At 39.5% G+C, this 27,061-nt stretch overlaps 1 protein-coding gene across 3 annotated transcripts in view; it reads right to left on the reverse strand.

Annotated features, from left to right (window-relative positions):
• The window catches only part of ccdc33 (coiled-coil domain containing 33), a 45,831-nt gene extending 19,025 nt beyond the window's left edge, over positions 1–26,806 (reverse strand). Inside the window, exons 1-2 of one of the 3 annotated variants that reach the window (XM_069162763.1) lie at positions 25,989–26,802; positions 7,971–8,036 (exon numbers count right to left, since the gene is read on the reverse strand). The gene's annotated coding sequence lies outside the window, so the exon portion shown is untranslated. Of the gene's footprint in view, positions 1–7,970; positions 8,037–25,988 lie in introns of all 3 variants that reach the window. The other 2 variants (XM_069162765.1, XM_069162762.1) reach the window with 2 other exon arrangements.
• Between the last annotated feature and the right edge of the window lie 255 nt (positions 26,807–27,061).

Here is a 27,061-nt window from a genome sequence, read left to right on the forward strand (position 1 = left end):
TAGCTTCGGGAAATTATCTGCATTCATCAAAAATTTAAACATATTTTGAGTCCGTTTTTAGTCTACTGTGAATCTATATTAAGCACAGCTTGTTCCTGGGTTAATAGAGAGTCTCTGGGCGAGAATGAGAGGACATGATGATCAACAGTTGGCACAGCCAGGCTAATCCCAGCAGGCAGTGCTGTTGTGGCATAGCTGGGGTGAGAGCATGCCCAGCACCTGGCTTGTGCCTTGAGGGGAGCTGGCAGATGGTACTGACGCCAGGGTGTGCATCCTCATATACCGAGCACGTCTAAGCCTCAGCAGGAGTGAGAGTGAGAGAGGGAGGGTGGCTGCAGGTGAGGAAAGGAGGCAGTGCCGAACAGGTTGGGCAAAGGGACTGCGATGGTTGGGCTGGAGAGGGGCTGCAGGTCACAATATGCCCCAGGCGGACAGATGTTTCAGCTCATTAGGGTTTATAAAGCTGGTCTGCATACTTTACCGAGCAGCTGAATTATTTATGTGTGCAATGTCTGCATCGTTCTGTAACCTGTCTCTAATCCTCTTTCAATATTTTCTGGCTCTATGTTGTTAAGTGGCCAAAATTGATGATACACTTGATATTTAAAACATAAATAAACATTTATTTAAAATAAACTGAAACTGGAAAAAACAAGTATTGGCATCCACTACTGCTATTAAATAGAGCATACATGTTGCTTTTGATTTTTGATGTCACATTATTTCACTTAAAAAAAACAAATTAAAATGTCCTGCACAAAAGTATTGTGCCCTTTAACCTAATATTCCGTAGTCCAAACTTTTGATTGAAATCACTGCAATCCAGTGATTGTTGTAGCTCTTAATTAGACTTCTACGTTGTCCTAACTCTGAGTTTCAGCTCTCTCCAAAGATCTTCAATTGGATTCAGATCAGGGCTTTTCTTTTCATCCATTCTTGGGTGCTATTAGATGTTTTAAGTAATTATCCTGTTGGAGGATATATGATTGGCACAGATTCAAGGCACCTGGAGCCAGACGCAGCAAAGCAGTCTCAACCCTGAGCCTCCTCCATGTCAGTGGGGATGTTGTTCTCTTCTTTGACAGCTTCATTTTTTATTCTGTGAACAAAGTGCTGTAACTTTTGTTACATCTGTCCAAATGCATTGTGATTTATCAGCATGCATTTTAGCAAACTCCATTCTGCTTGAAATATCAATCCACTTATTTGTTACCACTTGTGAGAATTACAATTTTGTCCAGGCCATTTTAGATCTTCGGAGAATAATCAATAATTCAGCGCTTTCCACACCTTCTTTGCTTTATTCTATAGTAAACTGTAGACTACATGTGTGCATGAGAAAATAACTTTTAATTGAAAAAAGACACTTTCCAGGAGGAATGGAGCTTTATTTTCATGAGGTGTAAAGGCACCAACACTTTTGGCCATGTCCGTGGGTTCAGCTCATGCTGAACATGCACTGCAGTCTGCCTCGGTGCATGTATATGTTCTGCCAGGCTGAGCACTGTACTGAAACACAGAGATTGCCAAGAGTGTCATTTACACACCGCCCGATGATCGCTTATCTACGGGGACCTTTGAGCTTAAAATGTCATTGGCTGAGGCTCCTCAAAGCGCACACAAAGGTCACCAGTGACACTGCTCGATAGCTCCTTATTGATTCCCAATCTACCACCATTATGCCTGGCAATTACAGACACACCTGAAATTTTAATCATGAATACGCATTCAGTGTAAGGATGTATCTAGAATTGTAATGTGGTCCCAATTCATGTATAATTCAATCGTAGGTCAGGGATTCCTCTGTGACTTGGTGAACACCATTTTCTCTCTAGTGCATTAAATATGCTGTGATTTAATGATATCATCACAAGTATGTTCATATTAAACAAAATGTTGGTTTACTTCAAGATGTATTTCAAATAAAACAATGGTGACAGAATTTTCTCCTCGCTAAAAGACATGCCAGGTTGATAAACTGTTGACTATCTGTATAACTGCATAAAGACAATAAAAACAAACAATCTGCAAGAAGCTAAAATTATAATCACCATACTGAGTTGCTGTGATTTGTCTCTAAGAATCTACCTGATGAAAAAAGGTTGAGCACACAAAACTCTGACAACAAACAGCAGCTGAGCACATGCTTAGATCAAAGCAGAGATAAAATGGCAACATTTATTACAGCATGAATTTCAAAGTCTTTGATCCCATAATGTGATCAAATGATGTTGGTGTTGGCACAAAAACTCTAATCATTCAAAATCAGCTTTAGACGATCAGTAAAGAAATTCAGCCCCTATAACTACATTTATATTATACTTATTCGCTATAGATACTTGTTAATTAGATATCAAGACATCTTCATATTGTAAACAAGCACAAAACAAACAAAACCAGAGCTATGTGGCTACATGAAGAAGGCGAGTGTGTACGAAGTGGCCTGATGCCTGCCTGAGCACAGATGGTGGCAGAGCAGGATGTACCAACCTGTACTTTTGCCCACATGCTCGTGCACACACACACACACACACACACATACTGTATATGATAATCACATATGCATGGATGCATATGTAAATCGTGCCCTCATACATACACACCCACACCATGGTGCTGACTAGCCAAGTCAAGAGCTCATTATGTGGCACAGGAAGTGACTGCAGATTATCAGACTGATCATTTAAGAAGGTGTCACTTTTTTATTTACAGAGAGAAATCAGAAGTCAAAACCTAATATTACTCTCGATTCTGTAATGAAAACAGTTTCTTTTTCGTTTTTGACTGTAATGACAGACGTCCATACATGTCGATTAAAGGCTGACCGGGGTTCACAGAAACATCCAAGGCCAAGCAGGATAATTAGTACACTGGAACGATCAATGCACCTCACGTGGGGGTTGAATGCAGAGAAAAAAAAAGCAATCTAAGGAAGAGTTGGAGGAGAGCAACGGAAAGCAAAATCCAAATAGGCGGCATACATTACAAAGTGAGAGATTTACATTAGTGGGAGAGACTCCACTCACTGTGTATAGTGAGCACAGACCGTCTGCCGGATGTCCAGATTTTTGGATCTATATTAGAACCACCAAGATTCATGTATGTTCATATGTCTATTCTAAACAGGGAGGTACACAACATATTGATTAATAACAGAAGCTACTGAGATATCCTCAGTGAGCAAGTAGTAAAGACTGAGACGAACGGCGGGGCATAAAGACAGAAAGACGGATAGATAGGTGGATGAGGCAAGGCGAGGGTTCAGCAGATCGATTAGCAGAGGAAGGGCAGGGATCCCTCACGGGACGTGGGGCCTTTTTAGCACTATGTGAAGAGAGAGGGATGACATGTTTCCCCTTTAAGGTGTTGAGTGTGTGAGAGAGGCCTGCGCCATGATGGAAAAATGCATGAAAAAAAAAGAGTGTGGCCATGGCGCTCTGTGGCGTGACAGACGGTGATAGAGAGCAACAAACAGAGCTCTCTGAGAGCGGATAGGAAGACATGCCGGTTCTCCAGACTCCAGTTCCCCGCCATGACTCTGGGATGTCAGCCATGCCCTGCCCATCTCCGCTCAGTTACAGCCATCAAGAGAAACACAGAGCTTTTGATTTGATCTGGAGGCTTTTGGATACGTCGTCCTGCCATTTTTCTGGAAGTATTTCAGGGGGAAACCCAATTAAAATGAGCCAAAAAGTGCACAGCAAGCACATCTGAAGTCAGTCCTGTGTAGTGAGGTATGGAAGGTGGAAGCAGGAGGGTGGAAAATATAATTTGGTCAGATTCAGTTTTGCTGCTTGTGAGGTGGAAAGCATTATGGCATTGATCCTTAAAAACCAAAGGACACTTAAAAATATATCTTCCACCATTATTTTTCAGCAATAATTCAATATTGATTAGTTAGCATATTTTTTTCATAATGCAAAAAAAATATTTTTTAACACAAAAAAGGTTCAGCTGTCACCATCTGGCATTGACGTTACATTGAGTGATAGAAACATGGCATCTGTGGAAATAGAGAATTGCTCTCCATTTTCCAGAATAATATGAATTTGTAATGGCTACCCCCACTCGCATAAAGCATAAATGAAAACATGATGTGGGTGTCGGCCACCATCCCTGCTACAGATTAAGGTTCTGAAACTCGGCTGGGAAATCCATTTGAGCTAACAAAATAAATAAAACATTGACTTGCACCGTATGCACCTTGGCAACAGCTTTACTAAGCTATTATTAGAAGACCGGTTGCAGGAGAGACAGAAATGGAAAAGCTCCTCTTTCTGCAGACAGACCACACTTGTGTGCATAAACCAGTCTGAAAACTATGTTGTGATGCTGAAAGATCTAAACAGGACTCTACAATCCCAGTTCATTCTAACTATTATTGGACATGTGAAAAGTGAGATAAAAACCAATTTATTAATGTGAAATAATAAATATAAAGAATATAGTTGAGGAATTCATATATAAAAAAAAAAAATCCTTATAATTAGGCTCTCTAAGAAAGATAATATGACCCTAAAAGAAATAGCTAAACTTTTAATGAAGAGTTTGATAACATTCTCATATTTTTACACTGAACCAGCATTTACTGCCTGCAAACAGCTAGCTTGGCTCAGTCTAAAGGTATACAAACATATCCACCTATCAGCACCTCTAAAGCTTATTAATTGACACTTCAAATCTTGTTTCTTTAATCCATAGAAAAACGGTCAAAGTAAAAACATCTTGTCGGGGTTAAGTGCTCTAATATCTTGACTGCAAACGGCAACTTCCTGGGCTTTGTAGTTATTGTGAGCAAACCAGCAGAGACTCCGGGGCTGTGTCTGAAAACCACAATAATGAATAGAGAATAATTAAGAATAGGTGCCACTATTTGCCAAGAAGTTACGGCTCCAAGCCAGGAAAAGTCTGGCAAATGATCCTTTCACCCTATTTCTTTATGCTAAGATAGGTTAAGCTTCTGGCTATAGCTTTATATTTAGATGTGGTAGACATGACAAAGGTATCAATGTTACTTAACTTTTGGCAGGAAAGCAAATATACCTGTTTCCAATAATGTCAAAAAATGTCTTTAAAAGGATGAGGACAAATGACCTGAATGACAAAATATCACCTGAACAGAGGCCTAGTGATGTTCCTTTCAAAACCATGACCATTTGCTTCTCAGATTCTAGTTGTAAGAAATGTGTTTAGCCTCTGATGCACAGGACACAGTTGTCCATCATCTTTCTCAATTGATGTCAGGGCCCTGAGGTGCATTAGTGTGTTACAGGATGGGCCCATGCTGGTGCATGTTCATTTGCCTTCTCCAAAAGGAGCAGGCGGCCTCGCCCACCAGTCGCACAATACAGCCAGAGCATATTGATTATACTGCTCATGGAGGCAGAATAAAAGGTGGGGGATATTTTTCCTGCCTGACCTGCTTTAGTGGTAGTTGTGGACAATATGGGCCACGGTGGGCAGAAGACCTAATGTAGAGGTCTTCTTCATTGGACTTTTAGCCTGCAGGATCACCAAAAAGCAAAACTAATTGGTTGAGCTGAAGAGGAAAGGCAGGAGATTAGCAACAAAAATCCCTCACACCGTCTAATCTGCAAACACGGCACATCTCTGCTGGTAAATTTAAGTTATGCAGTATCACATGCCGACATTTAAACCCATGCTATTCAATACTACCTGGTGGGCAGAAGATCAATGGAATGATTCAGATGAAATCAAATTCGCACTTTGCTTGATTGAGTTAGCATCGTTTTCATCTCAGAGCTCATGCTCAGAGCTGTGAAAAAGGAAAACTGAGATGAGGTATCTTATCAGATATTCCAAGATCTAATTAAAGCAAAAAGATTTGCCGACTTTATAATTTCTTGTATCCACAAACCCCCTCCTCACGTCTCTGGATATTCATCACTGCCAGAGGACTCATCAATTTATCTACTAAACAGAAGGAAATGTGGGGATGTTAATAAATATATTAGATAGATCATGTTGGATGGGAAAAGGTGAAGCTGCTCAGACACTGACTTTCCTGCTCATAAAAGACCTCAGCTGAAACAGAGCAGTAAAAGGAAGAAAAGAAGCACAATGTGACACTCAAGCACAATAATATTACTGCCACAGTGGGGCAGTAGTCCATTAAGTTATAATCCAGCACTGTAAAATCAGATCTCTCCTTAGCAGCAGCCTTTACTGCATAATTCACCTGGTAAGAAATAGTATTGATAAGGCTAGTATATGGTTAACGTCTGTCTTCGGGCCATTTAAAAAAAAAAAAAGAAAGAAGAAGAAGGACTTCACAAACAGTGATTATGGCTCAGAGCTCTCAAGAGGCTCCTCCATTAATAGCACTGCACAAATCAATGTTTATGACCATAATAAAAAAACTGAAAACTAGAAAGCCCCCAAAGCTCGATTCATCCATAAATTCTGTTCTTTACACACTAGTCAGTTGGTTTTGAACTGATTTAACCTAAACCCTGTTCAGTCTTTCCTCCCCCTGCTTTACCTGGTCCTGTTTGGTCCACAGAACCACAGGTGAAGAACAATGAAACATGAGTAGTGTTCCCTGGATTCAGTAAATTATAAGCTTCACTAAAATATTCACAACTCTACTCTGAAGCAGAAAATAGAAGGAGAGTGGAGAAAGGCTGTAAGCAAAGAGGCTGCTGGATCATTTCTGTTTTGTTTTTTTACATGCCGCTCATCTGTTTAATAATGTAGTGCTTTCTGCATTGTGTGAATTTTCAAGTTTGATACCATTAGCGCACAATGCATATTCTATACAACCTTTATAGAACATGCATTTACCTATAATCAATAACATAAACAATTACCATAACAAAATTAAACAATGTATTCTAGGATCAAAAAACAAAAGTCATGAATCCTGACCACAAAAAAAACATGATGCGCTTCAGAGACATTTACCCTTACTGTTCCCTTTAAGAGTAGTGCAGTGAGAACACTATTTATTTAATTTATACTGTTCAACATATTGCTATGCTGAGTTAAGAAAACACTTGATTGACATAAAGTAAATATGATAAAAAAAAAACTAAAAAAAACTGAGAAATGTTTTGTAAATGGTTGGTTAGACATACTTCTTTTGATGTAAATGATTTAAGTCTCAAGATGTGGTGATTGCTTTTGTTTTAGTGAATTATACTCCCAAATCTTCTCTTAACAGGTAATCCTGATGGGATCTTGATCCCAGTACAACTAAATAAAGATGAAGTTGATTTAAATTCACAATCTACACATTAGTTTTGCTTCTTTCTTTGATGGCTGTACTTTTAAGCATGTGGTAGTTAGTTATTGGTTTGCAGACAAAGTCTAGAGATTTTAAAATTGCTCAAGTAAAAAAAATGTTTAATACAAACTCAGTGGTTTGATATTTGAAGACAAGGCAACAGAGAATGTAATGGGATACGCAAAGTTACACAAGAAAGGGTAAAGAAAGCATGGATTATTCATGTCTATTCCCACAGTGCAAACAGCTCCTTTTTGATGGATTGTGCCCGGGGCGCTCCTCCCTCCTCAATACCAACAGTCCCAGTCAGCGCTGCCTTATGCTGCACCACGAAGTCGGGATGATGAGCTCCCCCGGAATCACAGACAGGGCCAGCGGCTCTCGTCTCCTCTCTACAGTCAGACATAATGATGGTGTGTGTGGTCTGAAGTGAACCTAAATTTAAACTAGAGTATCGAGAGGAGGGTAGTAGAGCAGAGCGGTAGCTGGAAAAAAAGTGCTGATGGCGTTTGACTGAGCTGACTGAAGGAGGGGATGTTACATGCATGTGCGGGTCCGTCGTACCGATCAGCTGCAGGTGGAGGGGCAGAGAGGTGATGAACGATTCGCAAAAGCATTGTCACCTTCACAACAGTGAAACATGCACTGAACTACATGTTTCTGCTCCAGTTTGCTGAGCAGAAAGAAACGTCTGAGAGTCTCTTTGGTAGAAAGGTGAACTCACCTGGATCGGCTCCAAGTGGTAGGTGGAAAGGCTGCAGGAGTGTTCAGGCAGTGACGAACTGAGGCTCTGATTGTCATCCACATCAAATACCACAAGTGTAGACAGAAATATACATTGAAAATTGTGTTTGTGGTTTTATAATCACATTCTGATTCGTGGCATATTGTATGTATTTTCATGTTGATGCTCTTTAAAAAGATTTGTGTTGTTAATGAGTCTTTCTTAGTTAATTTTTTTTAAGGGAAAATAATTTAAATAGAAAGTATTGATCCATCTTCATAATATGTAATGTATTAGACATTATCCATTGTCCTTTTAATGCCATGTGAGAAAGTAAAGAAATCGAAACATGGAGAAATATTAAAATTATCTAATTAGCTCAATTCAGAGCAATAGATATACAGAACTTAACACATATCAATCTTTTTGTAAATATGTGAAGACAAAGCTGAGCTTAAAAGAAGCTCCTCTAACTCCTGCCTTCAGTGATGTGCTCAGTCTGCAGCACTGAAATAGCTTTCCCTCTACATGAGCCCTGAACCGAGGGTGAACCTGAGATTTTTTTTCAGCTCCGTTTGTAAGAGGCCTACCAGCAGACAGCATGAACCTCTGCCAAATGTCTTTTGGCAGAGGATTTAACAAGAGACATTCAATATATAAAAATCCAACACGATGTGGGTCAAATCTCAAAAACAAATGTTGCCTGAAGCCATCAACACCCCAGACAGCAAGTCATAGTGAAGACTGTCTGGCTCCCTGATGAGAAACTGAGTAATCCTGAGATTTCACACTTACAACACGGCATCTCTGTGCATTTAACAGGTGCAGAGGGATTGCAAATTAACTCGTGTAATGGTCAACTAACCACTCAAAATACCTTAGCAACAGTTAGACTCCTTCATGCTGTGGTCCTGATCGTCAACCCGTGACTTTGCTGTCCTCCAATGAGCTCGCTTCGCCGCAAAGGGGAGGAGGCAGCCGTAGGCAAATAAAGCAGGGACTCGAACAAAGGGAAAGGGCTTTCAGAAATATGGCATTGCCTCTGTTGGACCATCAGTATTCCCTCCACATCCACTGCTATCACTCTCCACAATCATTGACAGCGCTATTTAGCCTGGTGTGTAATTATTGTGTCACTTAACAGGCAGAAACTGCTCCATGAATCGGCGGACGCATGCTTGACAATCATCATCAACAGTGAGATATTTTTCTGGCCCGGTGAGCAGATCAATGCAAAGCAACTCACACACTTTACACAGGTACATAGATTTAGGTGCCAACATTCCCTACAAATCACAGAGAGAAATACTGCACGCATTAACATTCACAGAATGGGCACTCAAGTGCACAGCCTCTCAGAAGCATAAACCCAATTTTTCACTCCCAAATTAATGTTTTGCTTCAGTGGCGGAGAGACTTCAGAGACACATGGAGATCAATACATTTTTCTTCTCTTGATGTTAGAGCTCAGTGAGTGCTTGAAAGGTTGGCTATACCAGCCAATGGAGTTATGGGATTTTATGAAGCATCCCACAGTACTTCAATGCAAATTTGCATCATCACACCTTAACACAACTCTGTATTTCACTTTGAGTTTGTAAATGTGCGTGAAAATTAAAAATTACTCCACAAAACACATGTAAGCATTCGAGGCATCACATCCATACCTGAGTCTGGGCTAGCAAATGTGCGCTAGCTGAACAAAGCTTCACTAACAGCGTCATCATTTTACAAATGAAAGCCTGCACATTAGGTATGGCTTTTTACAGTCATTGATTTAGTTATACACTGTGCATTTCAACTTTTCAAATGCAGCATTTGGTTTGAAATACAAACAAAGTACCAAAATAATACTGCAAGGGTCGACTGACTCGATATTACTATCTGCCAAACGTCTCACTAATTCACAGTCACATTCAATATTAATATTATGCATGCTATGCTATTACACCAAAGTAAGAAACTACCAAGTACAAAGCCTTGGCACCAAGATGAGAGTGTGTCCTGTATCTCACTAGCGTTATCAAGTGGGCACCTCCCTTCACCGATGTTTCATCAGGCTCAACAGCCGTCCTGACATCCCAGAACGACTCCCCTCAAAACTGATACCCACTACCCCTGCTCTAACTATTTTATACCTAATCTAGTAGGACTCGTGGTTCCATATGTTATCTTTGCTCAAAGCCACAAGGTCATACCGGCTACACATGACCACCAATACCATTCCTTCTCCACCAAATCCAGAGTGCCTTGCCAGTATGACTTGTGTCTATATATTTTGGTAACGTTATTTGCATTAGCAACATGCAAGAATACCAACAATGCCGCACACCAAAGCTCTGCGTTTAAGTTTCATGAATCTTTGACCATAAATAGTGAGAGATCGCCCCTCCCTGTTGTTTGTGTACCACTCAAGATTAAAAGATCAGATGTGTTGTGAAGAAACATACAGAAATATTGCTAGAGAATGTTTAGCATGCCACGGACACATTGAGATTCAAAGGGCATGTGTCAACAAGCTGGTAAATATTACCGCAGACAGATCATCATCTGTGTTCTTAGCTTTTTGTACCATAATGCACAATCTGAAGGCAGGCCCACGCAACATTACTCAATAACTTTATCCTATTTGGTGGTGTTGTACTCTTTGGCTGCACACCCTCCCTGGAGGCCTGCAGCTTGTGGAGCTCAATGGAAACACACATCTCCCGCGAGGAGTTGTGTGTGGGCTGATGGGTGCAACAGGTCACATCCCGACTCCATCTATAAATCCACTCTTTTCCTGCAAATCACTCCTCCACTTTTGGGATGAATCAACTCCACTTTTCCTGTAAATTACAAATTGCAACATGCAACATTCATTGGGATTGTTATGTTGTAATGACGCAAGCAAGTTTTCTGAGGAACTGTCTCTTCCCCAAAACAGCTTTAGGGCCAACAAAACTTGGCTCAGCACAGATTAAGATGCTTTGAAATACTTGTGGAAAAAAAAAAGTCCTGAAAAAAGTCCTGAAAAAAGAGCTGAAGCTTCCAGTTTGTGTGCACATACATGCAGCAGAGTCAAACCAGCTTCTTTTGCATTCCAGAGGAGGCCGAGAGTCAGGCGGCCTCTTCCACTGAAGCTACACTGTTGTCTTTCGCAAGATGTTATAAAACACACTTCCACAGAAATTAGTGCTGCAGCTCAAAATGCCTGGCTAATCACATGAACAGCCTTCCATCCTCCCAAACCTTTGAACAGGCTAATCAAATATGCTCCCTCTCCCTTCAGAGGCCTAATCCCTCTTAGTGAGGATGTAAGAAACGTGCCACCTGCTTCCAGTCATACAGCTCGAGGCCTGACCGCCCTTGTGACACCACGCTGGCCTTAATCCCACGAACAAATGCATAGCTTCAGATGCCACTGCTGGATCCAGACTCACCACTACATACATATTTCCACCATCACTTGGCAAACTCACAACCCCTTTACGTTGCAGGATGGCATTAAGGGACTCTCACCCAAAATGTCCACAACTGCAAGTGTTTTTTGTTTTTGTTTTACTTAGGCCAAAGACTGTGAGAGGTGGAAACAAAGAACCTCTCGCTTGAATGACATTATTTCATACCTTAATACACTCAAATGAAGCTAAACTGTGCTGTGCTCTTTCCAACTCATCTCCACTGATCATCAGTAACGAGATAGCCTCTAGCTCACTTTGTTTTGATCTCATAAAATACATTTACAAAAGGATTGAACCTTTTAAACACAATTTCTCTTCTCGCCCAAACAGCTAGACTTACCCTTTACAGACAGCTGGTTATTGGAAATGAAGCAGCCTCTGTTTGTGATTTAAATAAGTAACATCCCAAATATGAAGTCATATGACTCTTTTAGGAGAATGCATGTAAAGATTGATGTTGAGTTTCTCAGAGTTTCCACCCCTTGTGTAACTGCTCTCAGTTGAGAGGATGATAAACAGTTTATGTGGCATGTATGTGCACATTTTGTATGATGTATCAAACTCTTGATTTGTATTTGGCGTGTTAAATTCTCAGCACTATAAAAGCTGTACACATTAAACACTATTCAACAGTTAAAAATCAATCTCGAATTTAGTGCTTAAAGGAGCACAATGCTGTCATCTTCCACAAACTGCCTACACAATATTTTCAGGATCAAATTAGTGGGATGCTGAAAAAGTAGTGCAGCAGTGTTCAGATGGTTCTTTGTGTAAAAGTTGCCTTTAATTTGTTGTTGCAGTATCCCATTCAGGATAACATGAGCTGTTTAAACGAGGATGGAGATGTCAGGCTGCATTAGCATCCAGACAGACTCTGAACCCAGAGGATTCTGCGGTGCCGAGAAACATCAGTCATTAAATTTGCAGCCATTCTGCGTAGCTCCTCCGTCTGCTTATGGGATGACAGGCAGCATTTTATGGCCGTGGATACTTTTTCACCAGTGAAGGTTCCTATTTTTGATTCACCTCAGATAAAGAGTCGCCTGCAACAAAGGACACAAAGCCCTGGGATGGTTAAAGTTAAGTTTAGTTGTTCAAAGATGTAAAATAGGTTTGTTTTTGTTTTTTTTTATGAAAGACGTGATATTTTTGAACAGCAGGGACTTGAAAATGCCCATTCAATATTTACAGTAGTACCAAAAAGAGCTGTGCTAAAAAATACATGTTTGCCTGTTATCCAAGCAAAGTCAGTGCAGAAATATTTTCTCATAATTGAACATGAATATTCGCTATAATGAGCTTTAAGAATGTCTACACTAAAATGCTAATGCATTCATATCAATACACTAAGAACAAACTGTTGTGTAAAAGCATTTATAACAGAAAAATTTCTGATATCTACTTACTAATTCATTTGCAATGTAAGGCCTTACAGAAACCCTGTCATGTTTTCCCTGTTTTTGTAGTACAAACGAAACAAGGTAAACAAATGGTAAACAAATGGAAAACAAATTGCGTGTTTATGCAAGTTTGTTGTCGTGTCAGCCACTATTGTGAGGAGCATCGTATTGTGCCTTTATCTTTTTGATTGCTGTCGTGATATTTGCCGCTGTGGCTGGCAGGTTTTCTCAGCTGCGGCAGCTAAACATCGACCTTATGCACAAGTCTTTGTTCATCTATTGTAAACAAAGGATTTTTGTTGTTCCTCATTTCAAGTGCCCTTCCCCCAGCTACCTTTTGTCTCTGAAAGCCCTGGCTTGTTGTTAGAAGGCTTCAATTGGAGCCTGGCTGGCCTGCCCCCTCTCCTGCCTCAAAGCCAGTTGTAGATGAAAAATTTATGACTGTATGCCTATTTCATTTGAAGTGCTGCTGTTCTTCTGATGCTGCCCCCACTGATGGCGACTGTGTCTGCCGTCTTCATTCGACTTGCGCTTTTCCTCACAGTGGGAGTGCAAATCATGGAGAGAGGGCAGGATGGTGTCCATGGTTTTACTCTGCTTCACTGGTATTCACTAATCAACCACACATTTTTCTTGCCTGTGGGCAATTACAGGACATTGATTATCTGTTCTTAAAAGCCACTGACTGTAAACTAGGCCCACACAAATTCACACTGTACACAAATGTGTCTACATTATTTTCTATCTCATCTTATTTTTAAATTTAATAATAATTAAACAATTTCTCATTGTTGCTGGAGACAGCTGTGATGTTGCGTCTGACAATCTTGGGTTACGGACACTTGAAGAATTCCCTTTCATTTCGGTGGAAGATGTATGTAAACTGCAGAGGGATTATCCTCCTATGTCACACACTCAGCTAATGTATACTTTCTCCAGCTAAAAAAAACATTTTTTTTATTATAATTTCAAATGTTGCACATATTGTCTATTGTGTAATCTTCAAAAAAGTGGTCTAATGATAATCACACCAATTCAAATGGCTGTGAACCATGATTTCTGCTGAGCGTGGGAAGGTTTAATCACCATGCAGTGACAATTACAACCTCTCCGCCAGGACTGAACATGTGGGTGTCTTCTCCTAAAACCTCTCCATCCCTGAGATCCTCAGTGACCTGAAATTTTTTTTTTTTCACACACTTTGAATGGTTGTGAAATGCACAAATCGAGAAAATTATAAAACAATATGCTGAGGAGCAAATGAGTAACAGTGTGGTACACTGACTGTAATATTATCATTCACAACCATGTTTATATTAGCAAAATAGGAGATTCATCATTTTGTGAGACTTAACAGTGCACAGATGTAAAATAGTAAAAAAAAAAATGGATCTCCTTAGCAGGAGGAGATGAGATAAAACAGTTTGTTTGCTTTTAAATTTGAAACACATAACATTTACTGAACACAGAAAATATTAATAATTTAGATTTGTCTAAAGGCTGTAGAAAAATTCCAGTGTTCAAAGACCTTGGCAAAGTCTGCTCTTATGCATCAAGTCACACTGGTTCCTAAGCAACAGGTAATTTCACAACACACAAGGCTGTATGTGCAGCAGCAGCAGCTTTTCATAGCAGGGTTTCAAGCCAATTTTAAGTCACATCCGATGGCAACCTTGAGCCACACAATACTGTCGAAAGCTCTGGTCAAAGCTGGGGGGGCTAATGTCACACTTGTCACTGGAATAATTAGTTGAGGACAATGAAGCAGCATTCATCTTCAGCAGCAATGTCCTCTTCAGCGCCACATAAATCAACATTCCCCCACGCAACCTGCGGTTTCCAGGCGCAGGCTCAGGTTGCTGAGTTTAAACAGATAAGATGAAAACCAACCCATCACAAAGTGGCTTTTAAGAAGATTCCCATCAGCTTTTAGACCCAACAAAACACTCAGCCAAAAGCCCACATCTGATTGAATTCAGGATACTGTAAATGGAGAAAATCCAAAAGATAGCAAGTTATTTCCTCTTGTTTGGTCAATGTCTCTAAAAAACTACAGGGAAGGTGGACTAACATTTTGATAGTTTTGGTCTTTTTATGTATTTCTCGACTGTTCCCCATTCTAATAAGGGCAGTTATGACTGTCTGTACTGTTTCCCCTTACAAAAACAGTGATGTTGTGTGGTTGTATTTTATCTGTCAGAACTCACATAAATCTATTTCCTGCAATGGATTAATCCATCAAAGGTTCAGTTAATAAACACAAACAAGCCAATCAATACATACCAAGAAACCGATCCATACTGGACTTTTGGGGTCAATGGCAATACCGACATTAGGGTTATATTGAGTGAAATGTGAATATCGAACACTTATAACAAAGATATGTAATGGACATAACAATACATTTTATTGTCCAAAAGGAAATCAGTGTATTGAAACAGTGACTGTACTGACTGGGAAGGTAATAATTAGAAATAACTGTAATTTGTTTTCTTATGCATTGTGTTCTGTCAAAGAAATTTTTCACATCGACCAACATATATGCCGATTCCGATATATCTGTGATAAACCAATATCGACCAATAAAATCGGCCAATCAATAAATTGGTCAGCTCTAGGAATGACCTGATTCATGTTTCTTTAAGGTAAAACATTTTGACGTATATTAAAGCTACAAAAAGTAAAAAAGTGACATTTGGAGGATTAAGTGACATTGAAAGCATTTACTGACATTTTATGGAAATATTTCTATTACTGTATGCAGCACAGTATTCAGTCATCTAAGTCCTCACCACTTTTTGAAACAATTGATTTTGTAACCATCACTTTTTAAAAGCATAATTTGGTTGAATGTTCTGAAAACTTGCTCCTACCACCAAGAACTATCGAATGACAACACTTTGAAAGATTTACTTATACAATAACAAAACATACAATGTAATGTAAAGGTGGGCTGGTGGAGAACCTGTGAGGGTGTGACGTAGTTCAAAACGTTGTAGGAAGTAGATCTTTGTAGAGTCTGTGAATGAGGAGTACCTGCATGTTATCTCAGCCAGCCACAGTAAATCACATGCTACAGGCAGTGAGTTATAATAGTCAGTGTAAAAGTGTCCAGATAAACTCAGGCTGCAACATAACAGTGATAGAAGGCTGTGTATTGTGTTCACTGCTGTGGAGGAAAGTTTGTCTCTGAGCGCCACCACAGCGTCTTGATACCATCCTCCATCAGCAGAACAGTCCGCACGACTCAGGCTAGCTAAAGAAATCTTTGCTCTCCCAACTACATGGCCAAAAAGCTGAGAGGCAACAGTGTTATCAATATTTCAACTTTGTGAAGAAGTCGTGATTGGTTGAACATGACTTGTAAGCTCTTGTGAACTCTGTTTCTCTAACATTAAAAAAAAAAGTATCCAGCACCAAAACACCAAGACAGTTTAACGTAATATCTTAAGATAAGGTGCATTTATTATCTTTCGCTTAGCTAACGTTAAAATGAATCCTTCAGTTGTTTCCATTTTATGATATTTTAGGGTAGTGAAATTGGATATTTTTGTTGCTGGGATGACTGACATGCACTGGTGCCTTCTACAGTAGTTGTGACATGGTTCACCTGATGTGGTGTTGCATCTGTGGATGTGATGCGTGTGGATGATTGTTACTTGTGCCGTTGACATGGTTGTGCGTTTTCTGTTGAGTATTTTCATATAGTAAATTCTCTAGTATCCTAAGCTATGTCATGTTGATGCACCATTATACAATTTCTTTCCTGCCGTAGTTATCTACTGACCTCATACCGACCCCCCATTACATTGCTTAAAGTCTCGCACAAATGTTTTTTCCTTTATGCACCCACCACTTTTCAACACCATCCTGACACTAAAATGAATCTATTCATACACTGTTGTATGAAATAGGGGCAGAAAAATTATAGCCTCACCATTTCCTCTTACACCTAATAAACCTGAGCATGTGTTCATTTGAGATTCAACAAAAACTAAAGCTCTGCGCTGCTGCTGACAGACAACAACACATCACGAGCTCGGTCTCATGGGACTCCAGACAAGTCAATAATTCAGAGCTGGGAGAGAAATTTTTCTAAGGAGGCAGAAAGATAGTGGACAGTAAGAAAAAAAAAAAAAAAAAAAAAAGGTTAGATAGGGAGGCTAAGTCCTGTTTGCTGCTCCTGACCCAGAGCAATAACAAGTCAGCAGAGGCTTTCAGGGATTCCACCTGTCAATCAACAAGACACTCAGTGTGCGGAGTGGCTCGGGGAACAGTCAATATGGAGTACAGGAAAATAACTATTTTTCTTCCACTTTCTGTGGCTGGTGTTTCATCAGACAAATATGTGTTATGTGAGATAACATGCGAGGGAATGAGACGGCTGCAGGTATAACAGCAGACGGAAGAACAGAGCAACGGAGCATTGATCGGGAGCGTAAATGCAAATCACTGCAGAAAATATTTGTATGAGCCGTAGTAAGCGGCTGATGACAGCATGAGTGATGATGTGTGTTATTAAACTGGCCAGTAGCATGTGTACAACTGACAACCACCATAACAAATGACATCGATAATGACAACTACAATGTCAGGTTTTCTGCACGACTGCCCAATTAAGGACAAAACACAACATCAACACAATAATGGACTGTATATGTTCTGATAAGTTGTGGACATAACACACTTGATTGTAATTGAAGAAGAAGCCTGGTCAGAAAATCATTCAGCTGTTGCTGTTTTGTATCTTGATTATTCTGTCTGAACCCAAAGCAGTCATTTTATGAGAAATACTATACAATTCTTTAATTATGTTTTCAGTCTCAACGATCCAGCAAAGCATGACTTACATCATACACGTCATGACTGTCCAATAACTTACAATAAAATCACAACCTGATACCACATAATTAATGTTGTATTAAAGTCTGAACAAAGCTGCGTCTCTGCGATAGACAAAGCTTTTTCACTTTAAAGCAAACAGCCAAAGGCGTGTAATGTCTAAATGTTGCTGCCTGCTAAATGAAAGGAGGAGTCTTGCAGTGCTGTGCAGCTCTGCTCTCCAGAGAGAGAAATTCCCAGCAGGTATAAAGCAGATCTTTTGTCAGGATCAGGGCTCAGTTTGAAAAACAATGGCGCTTTGTAGAGATTTCTTTACTGCTCTGCATATGAAATGATGCCAAAATGGCAAAATTACTGTGAATCTCTAAAATAATGAAAATAAAGTAATTCTGAAAATTACAACTATCAGTTTCTTTTCTTAAATGTCAATTAAAAATTTCTTTCGGTGCACCTATACCCCATAAACATTGTTCTCATTTTTTAAAGATTGTGTTATAATGTGTTATAATTGGCTACAATAACAACACTTCTGAACTGACTGTACCTTCAGGGTGTGTTAAGCAAACTGGCCCTGAAGTGCCGCTATCCTTCCCCCATATGTACATCACCTCCCATCTACTCACCGGGGCACGTACATGCAAATGACAGTCTGTTGCCATACTAATTAAGGTCTGGGTCATGCGAGAGAGAGAGCTGTGAGCTCAAAGAGGTTTTTTTTTTATCATCCAATCATGCTGTGAGCCTCCCACTGGGGAAGGTAAGGGCCGTGATGTTATGAAAAGGGTTTCAGAAATCACCTTTGAAGAAGTATTTTAGGCACTCTCAATGGCGGAAAAAAAAAGAAGGGACAAACCAGATGCGACATGACGGATTCTGCCCTGTCCATACCATGCCCACAGGGGGTTTCCTCAATGGCTTATCGTCAAACCTCTCCGGGAAACATGACTCACTTCCCCGTGGCAGTAATGCGGGGAATCGATACCATGATGTCACTGTGACAGCAGGTGGATATCAAAACCAATACTGATAATACATGAGGGAAATCAGAATTGCACATGCAGTAACATAATACTGGGCAGATGATTTCAAAAAGCACTACTGCTAAATGATTGCAATTTTTTTTAATATATATATATATGTGGAGAATTTATTAGGCTTAGCTGCAGTAATAACATCACATATTGCAACCAGCGCCGAATAGCACACACACTACCAATACAGTAAGCAGGACGTGACAGCAATTTTGCAAACTTGTCTTTAAGAATCACCAACATTTTTCAACTGATTCCCTGAAATCAGTTCAGATGACCTCAAACCATTTCAAAACAGATGGTTTTCAACACACATACTTTTCCTGTGTCAGACTGTTTACCAAAACCTTATGACTTCCCGGCATTCCTTCTCCGGAGTCGGATGAATACATGTGTCTTTGTTCACTCAGTGACATGTGGAGATCAGTCTCTTGTGCTAATGGAGTCCAGCATGAGTGATCTTTGCAGGGGACCTACACTGGGTGACGGCACTATAGTCTCAGGGGGGATTTACCAGCAGCTTCAAAGAACACCATGATCCCGGTTGTCTGGTCATTTTTGCTGAAGTGACTTTTACAAATCATCACACTGACCACTCCCCTTGTCTTCAAAGCAACCACTGCAATCAATTAACAGTGACTGGAACAAAAACCCCACTTTTCTCTTCATCTCAACCTTCTTATAAAGCAATTTACAATTTATGCAAAGAGGTCATAAATATACTGTGGTTAAAGAATTACATCACACCATAATAAAAGGCATTTAACTACAACATTACTCTTTTCTCTTTTAGATCTCTATCTCTATCCGTTTCGGTAACATGTCTTGACTGCTGGTCAAAATCCTTCCACGGACAGGAAGTGAGGTAATAACAAACACTCATTCCTCTGTTATAATTACTTTTGTTATGAAGGGAAAACAGATGTGACTGCTTTTGGGCCCAATAAAAGCAACATGATCCTTAACATCAATGCACCAAAAGCAGGATCAATCCTGTTAAGCTATGACACAATCATCTCAGACCTCATAATAATTGCTGTTGATGACTCACTGCCTGAATTCAGTCATACTGCTAGAAAAAAAAAAAAATCATCTGATATTGAAAAGTCTAATCCATCTCATATTCATTTGTTGCCTGGCAGAAAAAAAAAGGTTGTGTTTACATTTACTTTATCAAAATTATTTATGAATTAATCTTTTATAAAATGATCAGGTCTACTGATTTCTCTGACCCTAAAATTCACAAAGGTAGGATGTATTGCAAAACTAGTAAAAACATGTATTGCATTATATTATGCAGGATTTTAATCCATTGCCTGTTATTTCAATCTACTTGTCATGTCAATTCTAATTCGAGACAATTTTTATTCCCAGAGCATCAAATACTGCCGATTTGTCAAAGTAATTGGTGTCAGAGAGTTGCACATTAGGTGCCTTTTGACATCTCAAACATACACACAAGGCACTCAACATGTTATGCACTGTGAAAAGCCAGTTTGAAGAAGTCATGTGGTGATTTACAAAGAGGGATAAAGTCCGTGTGAGGCGGAGATCAGGGGTGATTGGATGGGAGAAACCCAGGACAAAGTACAAGTCGACATGGATTTGTTTTTAGTAATGTAACGTACACTAAGACATACGCGAAAGTACTTATTTGAACCCAAACCACGATCTATTCCTAACCCTAATCACGTGTTTTTTTTGGTGTCTAAACGTAAAGCATCTTGTGCATCTATATGAGACACTAACAGCAGTATTTGACGCCCTGGAAATGAGAATGGGTTTGAAATTCATGATATCCAATTTCAGAATGGAGACACACAGAAATATAAAACCGTGTGGATCGGTGTTCATACAGTCTCTATTATAAAGGCAACATGTAGCCTGAGGAATATCTGAACACTGCAGAAATTCTCTCTGTGCCTTTAGTGCCTCGCAGGATATTCCCCACAGCTGCTGATAGCCGAGACAAGCTCTTGATTCAGCCTCATTCCAGCAGAGATGTGTGAAAGTCAAGCAACTCTGAACACACAGTGAGACGCGTCTGCAGCTTCAGACCATGAATACATTATTCATCAGAAAAATCTAACGCTTTACAGACCAGGAGGCTTCCTCTCTTATGAAATGTGGTCAGACTCAGTCCCTGTGGCACAAAAGATGCTCTGCTGGAAGGCTCACCAAATATCCAGACATGACTCTGGTGGTGGAAAAACATTCAAGACTTTGCTTTTTTTTATTTATTTATTTATTTTTATCTAATATTACGTTAAATGTGTCTGAATAAAGACTGGTGCCCATTTCCATTTATAAGGCACACATGACGTCAGAGACAAAGAATTTAACCAGAAAACAATAAAGCACACCACAGTTCTCTAAACTGAAACACTACACACTCGTGTACACAACTCCAGGGTGCTCAGTGAATCAACCTTTTTCTGCCCTCAATTAGCTCTTTTGGGAAAATGTGGCAGACCTCTCATTTCGATAGCGTTTACAGTCTGCATGCTGGGGTGAATTTTTCATTTCATAATTAAAATCTCTGAGATGTGAGAAATGCAAATTCGCCATCAGACTGAGACAGGATTTGTAACTTTAATGCGAAATCCCTATTAATTGTAGGTTTTCTCTGATCAAATTCTATGTGTGAATCTTTTTTGCTACAAACTGTCATCCTTTTTCTTTATGTTGTATGAGACATTTTGTTGGTTTTCGTGGTTTTAAAAGAGAGCATTGAAGGCTAAATTGAGTTAATTTAGCTTTTACACACATGTGATGGAATATCCTTCTTAAATGGCAAAGAACAAAATATAAACATATAAAGGAAATCCTGCGACTGGTTCTAGGAAAACAATCAAAGTTCGTGAAAACATGTCAGTAAGATTGAACTTTGTCCCTTCCAGATGTTTAGTTCATAAGATAACACTGCAAATTCAACAACAAGCCAATAATTCACTGCACACATGACCCAAATCAGCACACCATCAAAGCCTTTATTATTTATGCTGACACAAACCGCCCAAACAACACACACACACACACACACACACACACACACACACACACACACACACAGACAGACAGACACAATGACAAAATAGAGGCCATGGCAAGGACATCATCTATCACACTGACATGTACAACAGCCCAACTAAAACAGATATCAACACACTCACACAAACATATACACACCATCTCAAAGAGCAGTAAACACATGATAGGAGTAACAGATATAATCCTTACCCTATTTATGTAAAAGAAAACTGGTGTTTCACTCTTGTCCCTTCAACAGAGCACACAGTACATGCACTGAGTTACCAGTGTGATGTAGTGTAATGCAGTCCAATTCAACAGCCCTGCATTTAATTGGACCTTTGTGGTGCTAAAAATCGTCAGTTTTGGTGACACTGTGTCAGAGAACCAAACTGCTTAATTTCATATTTACCTGTAGTGCATTGTATTACAATACAATATTTTGTCTGTTCCCATTTACACACATGAAAAAAAGCGTTAGAGTAAACGTGTACCTAATAAACTGGTATTTCAGTTTAAGAGCACATATACACAGCTATAATATATAAATATCAAGTGCAAGGCGTCTTTTAAGTGTGTGTGCGTTGTGTTTGCCGAGGTGTTCTCCACACGGTTATATAAGGAGGATTATTACACAGCGGCTCAGACACGACCCTGTCTCCCCAGCATGAATTCACAGTGCATGTCAGGCAATTGCAGCAGGAACACGACAGACTGAGCACTGCACACCGGCGTCTGTGGCCAAGTGATCACGACCACTTTAATAACTATCAGGAAGATTTGTACTTGTCACAGGCTCCTTAGATATAACGTCCCATTCTCAGCGCTCATAAACAGGGAAATAAATCTTTCACTCCCGGCGTACTACAATAACAGAGATATATCAAGACAGAAACGACCTGTATGACTGAAACTGATTTTTTTTTTTTCCCCTTATGGGCTGTTTAGGTTCAACATTAGATGTCCAAATGGAATATGGAGGCTCATGTACCACAAAACAGGATTATTAAAAGATATTTTGTGGGCGGAAAGTGTTTTGGATCAACTTTGCAAAATCAATTCCCACTCATCTCCACTGAAGCTAGTCTGAAGTTAAAATAATTTTTTTTTTTTAATCAATCAATTTACAAATCCTTAATGGTTGTTTTGACATGTGAACTCATTTTGTCGAAATTGGAATTACCAAATGGAAGATCAGAGTTGTGGAAGTTTCTGACGCCGCGTAGTTCAGCTCTGAGTCCACGTTTGTTTTCTTTGTGTCACCCCTTCCACCCACCAGATGTCCTCAGCCTCTCAGTCCGATCACAGTGTCCTGTCTACCACGCCCACTTCACCTGCTCCCAGTTCCTCTATCACTGCGGGTAGGTGAGCAGTCCTCCTCCCTGCTTTCCTGACACCCCACCATCACAAGACACTAATGAATTATAATTATTTTTGTGAGGGCACTACATAGTTGGAAAAATTACACACAAGGAATTCTGACTCAACTACAACGGTAAGGAGTTCTCGTTCAATTTAGGATAGACACTATTTTTGTGAAGACACTAAAAATTTTAAGTAATTATATTTCAGTGCCAACAAATACACAATTAACCAGCCTGACTAAGAGCTTAAACGATCCGTTGCTTTGAGTTTTGACCGTCCAGCCATTGATTTCTACATCTGGATCCATAATTGAGACTTGGCTAATACTAACAAACTCAGTGTGTGAGGGTTGCTGATGACACAGTAAGTATTGAACAAATATTAATGTATTAACGTAAACCGGATGTAGTGAGAGCATATCACAAAACGCTGTTGCCGTTTTGCCCCAGTGGCCACATCCAGTACTACAACAAAAAACTATTTCCCCATACCCCACCGCTCGAAAAGAAATACAACACCTGAAACTACAAACAACTTTAATTATTACATGGGTTTTTTTTAAACCAGTTTTATATTTACAAAACTCTCCCAGCGTAAAAAAAAATATTTTTTCATGTGTGTGCCGGCATAGAAAAGAGATTTTTTTTTATTTTTTTTTTTTTTAAATGAGTGTGCCGTCATCCTAATATAAAGTTGTGGGAATGTGCAGACAGGGCCAACGGAAGTAATCATGATGCACACTCAAGTGAACGGGCAGCACTTTAGAGTTCCATATTTAAATCTAATTATACAATCCAAGGAGCAGAGCTAACTTTAGCAAGCTAGGCTAACTAGCCTCTGCATCTGAGTGTAAGCTTGAAAGTAAGCGGCAATCAACTGTGATGTCACTGACTGGTTTGTGAACTGTAGATCCATCCCACCCTGGACACCCGCTGTTCCAGCTCCTCCCCTCTGGTAGGAGCTACAGATCACTGCGCCAAAACCACCAGGAACAAGAACAGTTTTTATCCGCAGGCCGTCACTCTGTTAAACACTTAATATCTTCAATATGACTGGACCTTTTTGCACTATACCCAACTCCATCAGCATCATTTGCACTAGGTGTAATTGCACCATTGTTTCAGGTGTATATATGTATATATTTCTTTCTTTCTTTCTTAGCTGTATATACATGTATTTATATGTCTATTTATGTCTGTCTGTTTTTTGCACACTGAGAGCCAAAGTTATAACGGGAGTCAAATTCCTTGTATGCGTTAACATACCTGGCCAATAAAGCTGATTCTGATTCTGAAGCCTCGAGTTTGGCATTTTGGCCATCACCATCGTGCTCTTTTGGAGCCATAAGAGACCATATTTGGACGAGCTAGAGAGGATCGAGTGGTGGATCTGACTCGACCTCCGAGGACACTATGCCCTTACACGTATAGCGGAAACATTGACTGCACCACAGGCCTGTCTATCAAATAGACATGTCCCCTAAAATACTGCTTTTTGAGGCCTAATATGTAATTGGTAATGGGATTATTTTCAGATGGACCGCTAGAAAACTGATCAGAAGGATTGGCTTTAGCAAACTACATCAGAATGACAAGTGGAAAAAATGTATTCCTTCTGTATTTCATGAGAGAAGTTGAATGGGAGTCTATGGAGCCGGAGCCTCTTTAGAGCCAACCCAAAGCCGCTCAGTGGTTTTGCAGTTTAAAGCACTTCCACATTGGCCTCACTTTTCAGACCTGGAACCTACGTCCACTTTTATATATAGTCCATGCTTGACAGGAAAGCTTGCCAGCTTCCTAAGTAAATACAAATTTCAAGATGGGTCTAACAAAATGTTAAACTAGTGAAGGGTATATCTTCAATCTCCAACAGTGATTCAGATATGTGATTGGTTAAAAAAAGGAGAAAATAATGTTTTGAATAAACATTTGTAGACTAGGCTGTGATGCAGAGGTGCATCATGAGACATTTATATATATTTTTTTATTATTATTTTTTTTTACTTACTGTATATTATATATTTCAAAATGAAAAAGTATGCTCAAAAGCTGACTGTTTACATTTCCTTACACAAAACTGAGGAGAAGTGAAATTTCAGTTTGACCTTCAATTATATTATTTATAAAACATCCAGCCATGACCAAAAGTGTAAATTATTAATCAAACATTATGATGTAAATTCAAGCAGTCTAAACCAAGCCAAATGTCAGGTATCTGGGGGTAGTGTGTGGGGGGGAAGAGGGTGTTGGAAAATGCTCACACTGACTTCATTTTTCTGAAATTTACAATTGGCCGACCCGGTTTAGCTTCATTGCAGCTGTCAACAGAGATAAGCAGTTCTTTCATGTCCGCTCAAATGTACGTTTTTCCACCTCGAACATGCACAAATCCAATTATGTTCTAATTGAGTGTTACAAGGCTCATTGATTATGACAGAGGCAGTGCAGCAGACTGAGCGGGAGAAAAATACCCCAAGTAATTAGGCTCGCTGCACCCAGGAGGCCTTCAGAAGCCATGATTTAATATTGAGGCAATATTTCTCACTATTACTCAATTTGAATTGACTTTGCCCACAATGAAATGTTGGTATTCATGGACCACAGAATACAGAATAAAAGAATAACCCAAATAAAAGTTGAATAAGAAATATGTACATAACAAATTCTCTTCATAAAGTTGAAATGTTCTGCTTGTGGTCTGCCTCTATATAGGGACAGCTGTGATAGCAGATATTTAACTTAGTTGCATGTTTTCTAAAAGAAAGGCTGAGGTCATCGAGTTAATAATTATGATACTTTTTCTCATACTGTGATTACTTTTTTCCTCAATAGCCATTTTGAGTTAGTGTTCAATTTTAAGAAAACACTGAAATGCTGAGAAACGCCATTAAGAGAAGTAACTACTCACCATCTTGTATGTCGTGTTCACAAGAAGGTCATCTTCGCCTCGTGTGTATGTAAGAACAAGCCTGAATTCACTGGAGACGTCAGTGTCAGGAAGCTAGACAGGAGAGGAATAACAGTTATTTATGTTAACTGAGGGGAAGAGATTTGTTGCTCCTTGGTTTGGAAAAGGAGAAGGCGAGATATGTCTCTGGTGTTGTTCTATCCCCAGAATTGGAGTAATTTTTTTTTTTTTTAATAGAACCAAATTCATCTTTTCTCTGTAAAAACAGGTCAGACTTCATGACGAAACAGTGTTCACCGGCTGTCCTTATCACGTCAAATAAAGCACACTGACAAAAGCCAGAATGTGACGGTTTTGACAGAAATCATCTCCCTGATCAACAAGTAACTTGATAAGTTTGCCAAAAAGTCCCTCAGGGGTTTTGACATCAACCTATTTATTATAGCCTCACACAATCAGAATCATCAGGGCGCTTGTTCAAACAAAACCTAATCATTTGGAAATAATAAAACTCTATTGTACACTGTGAGCTGACTTTACTGAGAGTAGAGACCCACATAAAAATCACCCACGCTGGTTTGCACAATGTTATAAGTGCCTAGTCTGACAGATGTTTCCAACACAAAGTTGTTGTCTTTACTAGATGAACTTCACGGTCGCCACCTCAGCGTCATTCCCATCCAGCTCCAATAAATCTGCTGTAAAATTGGAAATACGTTTACGAGATACACAGTATATGTTATGTCGATGCAACTATGACAGGAGCAATTTCCTCTTTGGTCTAAAATGTCAACAGAGGGGAAAAAAAAAACAAAAAAAAAAAAAACAGTAAGTTGTCACAAAGGTCAATTAGTATACATAAGACACATACACAAATACTTAAAATATCAAATTCAACCAAAATGCTGATCCAAGTGACAAAACATTTAGCATCATTTGCTTGGAATTGTATTAATGATATTTTGCAAAACCATAACTTGAACTTGTCCACATTTGTCACCTCTATGTTTTGCAACAGGTTTTTGCTCAGTTTGCATGCAGCAGCACTTTTATGATGCCTTCACCACAACAAG

Source organism: Embiotoca jacksoni, unplaced genomic scaffold, assembly GCF_022577435.1.
Source record: "Embiotoca jacksoni isolate LCO1_2020_lvr unplaced genomic scaffold, fEmbJac1.0.p SCAF_3, whole genome shotgun sequence".
NCBI lineage: Eukaryota > Metazoa > Chordata > Actinopteri > Embiotocidae > Embiotoca > Embiotoca jacksoni.